The sequence below is a fragment of the Branchiostoma belcheri genome, unplaced genomic scaffold, assembly GCF_001625305.1.
Source record: "Branchiostoma belcheri isolate BF01 breed outbred unplaced genomic scaffold, Haploidv18h27 scaffold635, whole genome shotgun sequence".
Taxonomy (NCBI): Eukaryota; Metazoa; Chordata; class Leptocardii; order Amphioxiformes; family Branchiostomatidae; genus Branchiostoma; species Branchiostoma belcheri.
This window is the reverse complement of record NW_017804282.1, coordinates 1-10450: the sequence shown is the minus strand read 5'-3', so window position 1 is coordinate 10450 and position 10450 is coordinate 1. Positions and strand designations below refer to the sequence as shown.

At 41.5% G+C, this 10450-nt stretch overlaps 1 pseudogene; it reads left to right on the top strand.

The window, feature by feature from the left end:
• The first annotated feature begins 376 nt into the window (after positions 1-376).
• Positions 377-6220, top strand: LOC109483280 (annotated as a pseudogene).
• Positions 6221-10450: the final 4230 nt, after the last annotated feature.

The window sequence follows — 10450 nt, the reverse complement described above, 5'->3', positions numbered from 1 at the left end:
TACATTACATTACAAATAAATGCATTTACAGTCAGGTTACACCGCGCTAAAGCATGAAGGTCATAGTTTATGAATGCGTTTCATAGCCTCTTTGTCTACTGCATTCTTGACGTTTAATAGCTGCTGCTACAAGAGGAAAACAGATAGAGTGTGCCTTTTTAGACTGCCAGAGTCAAAACAGGGCACAAGAGAGCCATATTGATTTTGCTTTAGATACAATCACAATATTTTTTATCGTACGATTAGAGGTAAACAAGTTAGAACCGGTTGTGTCAGTGTAATTAAACCAGTATTCGGATGACCTCGTCGGGTCATGGCCACACTCAGGCAAGCTACTTCGCAGGCGCAAAACATGGTATCTGCATTCCTGACAAACATGGCGGCAATCGTCGGCTGGATAATTGAGTCCGTCCGAGAGATTTTTCAGATCTCTGGGCTGACTCTGCAGTCTTGTCTCGTCTTCTGCGTGACCCTTTCCCTTGCATATTTCCTCTTGAAGCGCCGGCCGGGAAACCTGCCTACCTACCCGGCAGGACGTGTGCCTGTTCTCGGGCACCTCCTCGCCTTGGGCCGAGCGCCTCACCTCAAGCTGACGGCGTGGAGGCGGCAGTACGGGGATGTCTTTACCGTCAGGATGGGGATGGAAGATGTGGTGGTTCTGAACGGCTTCACTACCGTCAAAGACGCGCTCGTGGACAGGTCCGAGCTGTTCGCCTCCAGGCCGTCAAGCTGCCTGACCGACGCGATGTTTGATTTTGGAAAAGGTAAACCTCTATTACCCTCGAAATGAAGTATGAATGTTATGTTTGGGGGGATTTTCGTGTTCGTGTGTGTGTGTGTGCGTGTGCGTGTATGTGTGTTTGTGTGTGTGTGTGTGTGTGTGTGTGTGTGTGTGTGTGTGTGTGTGTGTGTGTGTGTGTGTGTGTGTGCGTGTGTGTGTGCGTGTGCTTGTGTGTGTTTGTGTGTGTGTGTGTGTGTGAGACATAAAGAGAGAGAGAAAGATTGAGAGAGAGAGAGAGAGAGAGAGAGAGAGAGAGAGAGAGAGAGAGAGAGAGAGAGAGAGAGAGAGTCTTTGTCTGTATGCCTGTATACATCATAACCCGAAAAGGCTTAGATGGATTGTGTTGGTATTTGGTTGGTAGGTCTTCATAAAACCTCAAAATTATTACATTTTGGGACCCCTGGTGGCTTTTCATGGTACAGCAGCAGAATATCCGGTTTAGTCATCTCATGAGCTTGACATGCTACGGTAACATTTTATAGTACTTATAGTAATTAGCTTTGCTACTCAGGAAGGAGTTTGGTTTGGCCCCCTACAGCAGCTGTTCTTGAATTGCAAGTGTATCCGTTGAAAAATGTTTCATGGGGGCTAACTCAAGAACAGATAGAGGGGTCGTCATGATTTTTGTATGTAGGTACCTTCAGCAAACAATTATGCAAATAAGCTCTAATTTGCATAATTAATTAAAAAATGTAATAGATCTTCTGTATTCCCAGACATGACTTACTTAACTTGTGAAGTATGTAACGGTGAACAATATGAACATCAGCAAATATCAATTGTAAATGAAGACATTTCTACAAAATTAATGCGAAAATGCCATACTTCTATTTTGGTAACTGCCGGAAATTTAATACTAGCGGCATTTGGTTATTTCGGCAATTTCATAATCATTTGATACTTGATGCGTTAAAAAAGTAAAAAACAAGGTACAAATCTAAAGTAGTCATTTATTTCTGGCACCACCAATAGCTCACGATACGAGCATACCTTTTTCGTCAGCAATATCACATTTCTGTGTCACAGATATCAGTATGCTATGTGATCAGGAGCAGAAAAATCACTTTGTTTTGCTGGTTTTGTTGCCATTAGATGTCTTTAAAAAAAGAAAGAAAGAACGGTCTCCCGTGCCCTTATGCATAGCGTAGGGTGGTGCCCATGTCCATTTCTGTAGCCCTTGGGCGACACACAGTTGTGCAAAGCACTACAGCAGGGGGCTAGTCCGCTGGTAGTGCTGTGTGTTTAATCTTCCCACACTCTTTCTCATATGTGCTGAGTGCTAAGCAGAGAAAGAAGTGTGCACCATTTTTAAAGTCTTTGGTATGACGCGGCCGGGGTTTGAACTCACGACCTCCCAGTTACAAAGTGAGCACTCTACCAATTGAGCTATTGCACCGGTATGTCTTTAAAGACGAAAGTAATTTTCCCTGCAGACATAACTATGACACCCTGGGGGGCCGAGCTGAGGCAGAGAAAGAGGTTTGCCACCGCTGTCCTGAAGATCCTGGGCAGGAAGGTTGGAACTGGCAGCATTGAGGAGACAATCCGAGAAGAGGCGAGCTGTCTCCGCAACAGGGTAAGATGAACATTGTAAAATCCTGAACTTCCTCGCTTAAATATTTGGTGTCACATTTTTTGTGCGATAGTCGTGTAGGTGCATATGGTTAATATGTATTATCATTTGCCTTTTTTGTATGTCTTCCCTAACGTTTGTTGAACATTAATGTATTGTGCAGATCGTGGTGATGTTTTTACCCTAATCAGAAGTTGTTTTTTTTTTATAATTGCTTCTCTCTATAAATGCTACAAAGTCTTATACAGGTTTATAATACATTTGGCTTCCGCTTCATAAGATCCTTAGCATCTGTTCAACACAATAAACTACTCATTTTGCAAATAAACAAATTCTGGCGACGTCTCAGGCAGGAACACAATGGAACAGTATGGTGTGCAGTTTGCAAGAATTATCGGAATTGTACAATAATTTTGTCCACAGGCATGAAATATCCACAGGAATGTCTCCTTGCTCTGTTTGCTGACACACATCTTGCCCACATTTCTGGAAACCCTTGGGAAAACCATACAATCAGGAGAGGAGTACACTGTATCTGTCTGTACCTAGGCTTCTTCAAAATCATGAAATCATGGCAGTGCCATGCAAACAATAACCCTAACAGCAACCATCGTCGCCATGGCAATGTATGTTTTCATTGTCAGTCTTGTTTCAGATTGCAGACTACAATAGGGAGCCATCTGACATCGCCCATGACGTCACCGTGGCGGTTGCTAACGCCATTTGTTCCATGTTGATGGGAAACCGTTACGACTACAAGGACGAGACATTTCGTGAGCTGTCTCAGGCTGTTTGTAACATCACTAAACTGTTATCTGGACAAATCATCCAGGTCTTCCCATTGCTACGCTTTGTTCCTGTCGGTAGGTTTACTAGCTTATTATAATTTCATTTGCACTATAAGAAAGTACATGCTACAATAACTAACTTTAGATTAAACAGGTAGAGCATATGGTTTATATATACAAGGCCCTCCTCCTCTATTCTATACGAATAATGTAATACATATTATCATATAGCCGGGTGACGTTGACCAATCAGAAGGCTCCATTCCACATTCTTTATGTCGCCGTAATGTCACAAATAGTGTCAAAATCGGGTATTTATTCATCCCAATCCATACATTAAACAAAATGAATAATCACCCGCATATGACCTCAGGTGACCCAATAGAACACAGCTCTACTTCCAAAAAATCCAAAAAATAAATTGAGTTGTGTTCCGATGACCTCGGGTGACTCCCATAAGAACACCTGTTCCCTGCCTGTGACCCAGATAGAAGGCCATAGAACGTGAACCCCCCAGTGACCTCAGGTGACTCCAGATGGAACAAATATTCTATGTTCTATTCAGCATGTGCAAGGGGTAAATTGTACATTGTGTCACTCTTCACTGCATCAGTTTGGATAGGCTATCGTGTAAGCTATATGATAATAGCGTTAATGGCCCGCCCTTTCTCGGTGAATATTGTGTGATAAAGCCTTGTCAGTTGCTATAACCACCGCATAAAGCCACCTCGTTCGCTGCGCTCACTTGGTGGCTTTATTCTGTGGTTATAGCAACTGACAAGGCTTTATCACACCATATTCACCTCGGGGCGGGACATTAACCCTTAATTATATCATAGCAATACAATAACGATAATCAAATAATTAGTGGTATAAGTTAAGAACTAAACATTAGGGCATACTAAAAGGTAGAATACTAACGTGTTGGTAGGTAGCGAGTTTTACAAATAAACCATATGAATTAAGAATTACACTTTAAAAAGTCCAATCAATAGCGCGTATTTTTGTCTGTTCGATAAGTCACAGATATGAGGAAAGTTGCTGAAATATATATTTTGACACTAAAACTTAACATTTATGTGTAACTTTTCCCCCTGGTTACATAGCAATGTACTTTAGCAAGAATCACTTTTTTTTGAACGAGAGCAAACATTTCGACGTCTTCATTAGGGCTAATATGACTGGTTCGCTGTGCACTGAAGCTAATTTTAAGTTGTTGTAATAATGCAGCCACAAGCGTAAAAATATGCATACCTAGGTATTGTTATAACTTAGTCTTAAATATTGTGAAAACATTATTATCTATGATATATTATTATATCCTGTATTCCACTGGTATTTACAGTCAATAGATCCTACATGGATGCGTTGGAAGAGTGTTCCAAGGTCAAAAATGTGATAAGAAAGGAGATATCCCGCCATCGCGAGAACCTGGATCGTGAGAACCCGCGAGACTTCCTGGACTTCTGCCTGCTGGAGGTTGAGAAGCAGGAGAAGGTGGAGGGTCTGACGGAGGAGAACATCATGTACGTGGTCCTGGACCTCTTCATTGCGGGAATAGACACAACCTCCAACACACTGCTGTGGAGTCTGCTCTACATGACTTTGAACCCCGACATCCAAAATTAGGTACTGATCAGCTAATACCCTGTTGGTCCTTGTCAGATTTTAAAGCCCTGCCTTGTTAAGATCAGTTGAAATCTAAGCTTTAGTCCTATTGCATGTTTCTTTCTTTGCATTCCAATTTTGCTACCAAACACAACTTGGCGACAATCTGAACTTTTTGCCACTTCTAGGACACATATTAAATATTAGCTCGTTATCATTCAAATAGGAAAAATTATGTCACTACCCTTTACCAAATGAACCGAAGCACAGACATAATCATTGCTTTCTTCACTTTTCCACTACACTTACATACCATGAAGAAAAAAAAAAACGTACCGCAACACTAGGGTGTAGGGTTTTGGCCTATGATGACTCGGAATGAATTATAGCCGCGGGTTTGGGGAGTTCTGTAACCTCCGTTACTTCAGATTTCTGTAACTTCTGTTACCACCCAGATAGGTAAGACGCCTAATTAGTTTGCGAAAAGGGACGTCCGCTAATTGAAAGAAGGATAGTAAAACGGCCGTGACATTTGACATGTGTAATTATGTAACGGGTTTATAAAGATTGCGACATGCAGTACAGAATTCAATGTGTTTCTTGAGTGTGACTCCATACCAATGTACCTTTTCTAGGTGCAGCAGGAGCTTGATGCCGTTGTTGGTGAGGGTCTGCCCTCCCTGTCCCACCGTTCCCAGCTGCCCTACGTGAACGCCTGTCTGCTGGAGGTCATGAGGATCCGGACCGTCGTACCTCTCTCGATCCCTCACGCCCCCTCGGAGACGGTCAAAGTACGGGGCTATGACATCCCTAAGGGAACCCAGGTAAGCTACCCAGCAAAATATCACATATTCTTTTTCTAACGTTGCAAAATGTCGCTTCAGTAGTAAAATATGCCGTAGTAAAATGACGGATTTATCCTGAGAAAATTAATTTAAACTAGAAGAAAACTTTCTACTAAACTCATTCTTAACATATTTTGTTTGCAGTATTATGAAAGTATTATGATTTGTTTCATCCAGATAATATCGAACCTGTACTCCCTCCACATGGACCCCGCCTACTGGCCTGATCCGGACCGGTTTGACCCCGGAAGGTTTCTGGACGCGGAAAGTAACGTCATCAACAAGCCTGAGTCCTTCATGCCTTTCAGTGGAGGTGATTAGTGTATTTCATTATTTTTCTCCTTCCATTTCTTTAAATGATTTAATATATTTCTTATGGGCCAAATGACCTAAAAGTTGGTATGGGGTAGAGTTAGCAAATACCCTCAGGTATTCTTTATTTCCAGGCCGACGTGTGTGTCTTGGGGAGCAGCTGGCCAGGATGGAGCTTTTCCTGTTCTTCTCGACCCTGCTGCAGTCCTTCACCTTCAGGACGCCAGAGGGCGCTCCTCCCCCAACTACTGACGGCGTCTTTGGTGTGTCGTTGACCCCGCATCCGTTTAAGCTCTGCGCGATCCCGCGTTAGTTACCTCCATGAAAAAAAGAGGTATTGTTTTTGGCGCGTCTGGGTGTTTGTCTGTCTGTCTGTGTGTGCGATCTAGCCTCTACCAGGCTCCGCGGATCGCTGGAAAAATAGTAGAATAGAAATGGGCCGAAATAAAGGGATAGTATACCAGAGAAGATCCAGCCGGCCATAGAAGCTCCAATTAGCGACCCACGGAGCCTGTGCGGAGTCGCAAGCTTCAAACGATATAAAATTAATCCCCCTATTATTCGTACAAAGAAACTTGATCAGCGCTGAAGATCATTTTAATAAGTCATAAACCCCCCAGCGCCCAGCGGGTGTGTGTGCACTGTCGCTGTGTCTGGGACAAAGGTCAAATAGACACTGACAGCAAAACGCGACGAAAATTATATTTTTTCACATTATGTTCCTATTATCTGTGTTTTTTTCTGACATAAGACCGAGGCTTTTTCTTGCTGTTGATGAAATGTACTGAAGTTGGGTTATTTTTGCGATACAAATGACATATGGTTCCACGTTACGCTATAGTTTCGTTACGATGCGGTTACTCCGGCGCGAAAAACAGAAACAAAGAAGAATCGACATTTTCTCTTTTTCTGCGGCTGATTTTGTGTCAAACATTGACTATTCGATGCAAGGGCGACTCATTTTAGGCAATGGCGGACCAGAGGGCCACGCCTAGTAGCAAACGGTAAGCATCTCCTTCGGGGGAGTTGATGCACGACGGTATGGCCTGAAAGCATTTTTTTGCCGGCCCTCGTCGGCAGTCCAACGAAGACGTCGTGCCCATCCAAAATCCCCAACACGGCGTCCTCCTGACCCTGCCGCAAAGTTTCATAACCAAAAACGTCCTTCGCCACACGGCGAACTCGTTCCCGGACTGCCATCGGCAGCAGAAAGAAATCAGCACAGATAACTTTGACTTACGACAGATGACTGTTTATATAACTGTTTATCTTACAAGTAAAACAAAAAGCTGCCACAAAAAGTACGGCTGTGGACAAAGAATAACACAGAAAACTACGCTAGAGGATTGTTATAACCTCCAAAATACGGAAAGGGCCACAGAACGTCAGGAAAGTTCGCCAGTACAAGTCAGAGGGCAAAAAATGCGTCAGGAAAACGACGAGACAAGACCGTTATAACTTCAAAACTTCGTGACCACTGACACTTCCTGTCACATGGCCGCTCGTGTCAGGTCCGTCACGGACGAGTCGGAGAGCAATAAAAGGGGTACTTAACGACTTTGCACCTATTAGATAGCGATTACTGAACTTCAAAGGAGCTTGCGACTCCGCACAGGCTCCGTGGGTCGCAAATTGGAGCTTCTATGGCCCTGGATCTTCTCTGGTGTACTATCCCTTTATTTCGGCCCATTTCTACTATTTTTCCAGCGATCCGCGGAGCCTGTTAGAGGCTATGTGCGATCGTGTTTCCGCACATTTGTAGTCAGCATAACTTCATAACGCCTTTATGGATTGCGATGATATTTGGTATGCTAGTAAGTCTTAGGAAAAAGAAGGTCAAGGTTAATTATGGGTCTCCTGTTGGATGACCTTGGTACTGCAACAGAACTTCCGGTTTTTGTATCTTTTGCCCTGAACATGCTATGGTCTTGATTTTTTTGGTGACAGATAGCTTACCCTGTCAGGAATAAGTGTTGTAAGTTTGGTCCCTCTTGCAGCTTGTTGTAGAACTGCAGGGGATTTCTTATAAAACCAATAAGTCCACATAGGAACAACGTGTTTTCATCATTTTTGTTATGTAGGTAGCTGAGAGAGAGTTTTACATAATTAAGTGCAAATTTTACAAATGAGGACTTAATTTGCATAATTAATGAGGAAATTCTACAATTACATTGTTTCATAAATTGGTACTGCTATACATGTAATCTACTAGTATTCAATCATTGGCAGGCGGAACATTAACAGATACCAATTATGCAAATGATGACCTTATTTGCATAATAAATATGAAAATTTTGTGACTCCTTATTGGTGAATGATCCAAAGTGTATACCTTGTAACATGTTACTTAACTGTAACAAGTTACTTAAAGGTTATGCATATATTATGTTAAAGTAACGTCATTTGCATAATTATTGAGGACATGTCAAAATGAAGCATGACAAAGGAGAGTAATTTTACACGAAAATATTGTCATTTGAATTTATAAAACCATAACTTAAGCTTGATTTTGCTAATTACGGCCTTATTTCCATAGTCAATGAGACAAATAAAAAACATTTACATAAACTCATATATTTCATGGAGGTATGAGATCTACGAATTCTTGTTTATTGGATGGATTTGTGAAAAATGATGCGATTTTCTCCCCAATATTAACGAAGATAAAAAATCTACGTCCCCCTTTTCCGAGCCAAACAGTCGACTCCAAACACCGCTTAGACCACTGGGCTGTTTGGACAACCTTCTGTATTATACATTACTTACCTGTGATTATGGCAACCCTTCCCCTCGGTCAGGCATCTTTTGACTAAAGATTTTGACTCCGTTAAGTTCTAATTTTATGCAAGGGGGCTGAGGCAAGTTAGAGTTATCTACTTTCTTCTCGCGGCGCTAGCTATAGCTAGAGGAGAAAGTCCAATGCTTGAAACAACCAATCGTTAAGGCAGGATAGCATTAAACCACTACGAAATATTTTGTAATCATAAACGTAAAAAAATAATATTTTAGATTTATTCTTACTATCTAGTTTTTAGCTTAATGTTTGGAAATAGTTTATTGGCGAGGCTAATGTTTTAGTGTGAACAAGCTTTTAATCATTCCATTTCTTACGTTTAGTTGCGTTAAATGCCGTTGACTGGGGTCTTTGACCCAAAGTTCACAGCTACCGAGTATCTATGGTATGCATTGGTGGTTTCCAAGCAGATATTGTGGTGCAAGATAATGAGCACCAGCCAGGGCCTGTTCATTTTTTTTTCTTAAATTACATGACCTTTCCGCTGTGTTACGGAAAAAAAATATAAATCACCATCCGTCAACCTTGATCCAAAAACAAGCCTTTTATTCAAGATCTAGAGCGCTGCATGTTTAAACTAGAATTATTTCGCGTTATACATTGTCCTTTTCCATAACTTATTTATTTATTTATTTATTCAAGCTTTGCCACAAGTGGAAGGGAAGGGAGAAACAGGTGGAGACCACCTTTACAGGCTCCCTCCCCAAAGACATAAATGACATTGCAATCAATCATAGTTAAAACTAATTAAACATATTGCACAACATCGTAAGTAGACAATAATAACAATATATATACTTGCACAATTTCATAATAGCTAGATCTCTGCACATGTACATCCGGTCGTGGAAGTGCCCCATGTCTACCGTGGCCTTGTTGCCAGACATGTGGCACACCGACAAGCAGACGTCCACGTGCAGAGATTGTCAGTAACAAAATGATCATTAAATCTCTTGGTCAGCGATTTGACAAGACCCCGTTTGAATGTTAAAAGCTCGGACTGCCCCGAAGCGGCAGCCCCCATGTCCCGGACTCTGACTTCCAGTCTGACTTTCTGACTCTGACTTAACTAATTGTAAACCTGCCAAAGTAGTTTTACTGCCCAGACAGGGGCTACATAAGAGACTTGACTGGTCTAATTTAATCATTTCCACTCTGAAGACGCAAGAATAGGAGTTGTTCTTGAGATGTCCTTATCTCTTATTGAATATTATGTCAAGTATTAATTTCTTACTACAGATCTCGCTTAAACGACATTTTGTCAACTTATGCACCTGGGCCACGACCTGTCGATGCCATAACTGTTAAGTTATTTGATTTGATTACTCATTTGTTTGTTAGATGCTTATAGGTTTGCTATCATCATTTTAAATTGTTGCTTGTTTGTTTTGTTTCTATGTTTCTAGAGGAGTCGGCCTAGTAGCTATAGAGGGACTCTATGTTCCTGTTTCCGTCTCCTCTCAGAATTTTAATTTCTGTAAAGCTGTATAAAAAATATAAAAAAAATATTTTAGTATTAATTAGAATCTGTTCTAACTTGGCAGAAAAAAGGAAAATCACGTGGCTTAGAAATGTGTTTATTACAAATAACATAATGTAAGAAATTTACATGTCATTAAACACAGCAGGTTAGTAATTTTACTGGTTCTTATATGATCTGGTCATGTTAGATTAACCCCATCTAGACCGGGCTTTATTGGGCTTGGTGGGACGGAGGGGGCTCATTCGACCAATGACGTCATCAAAACC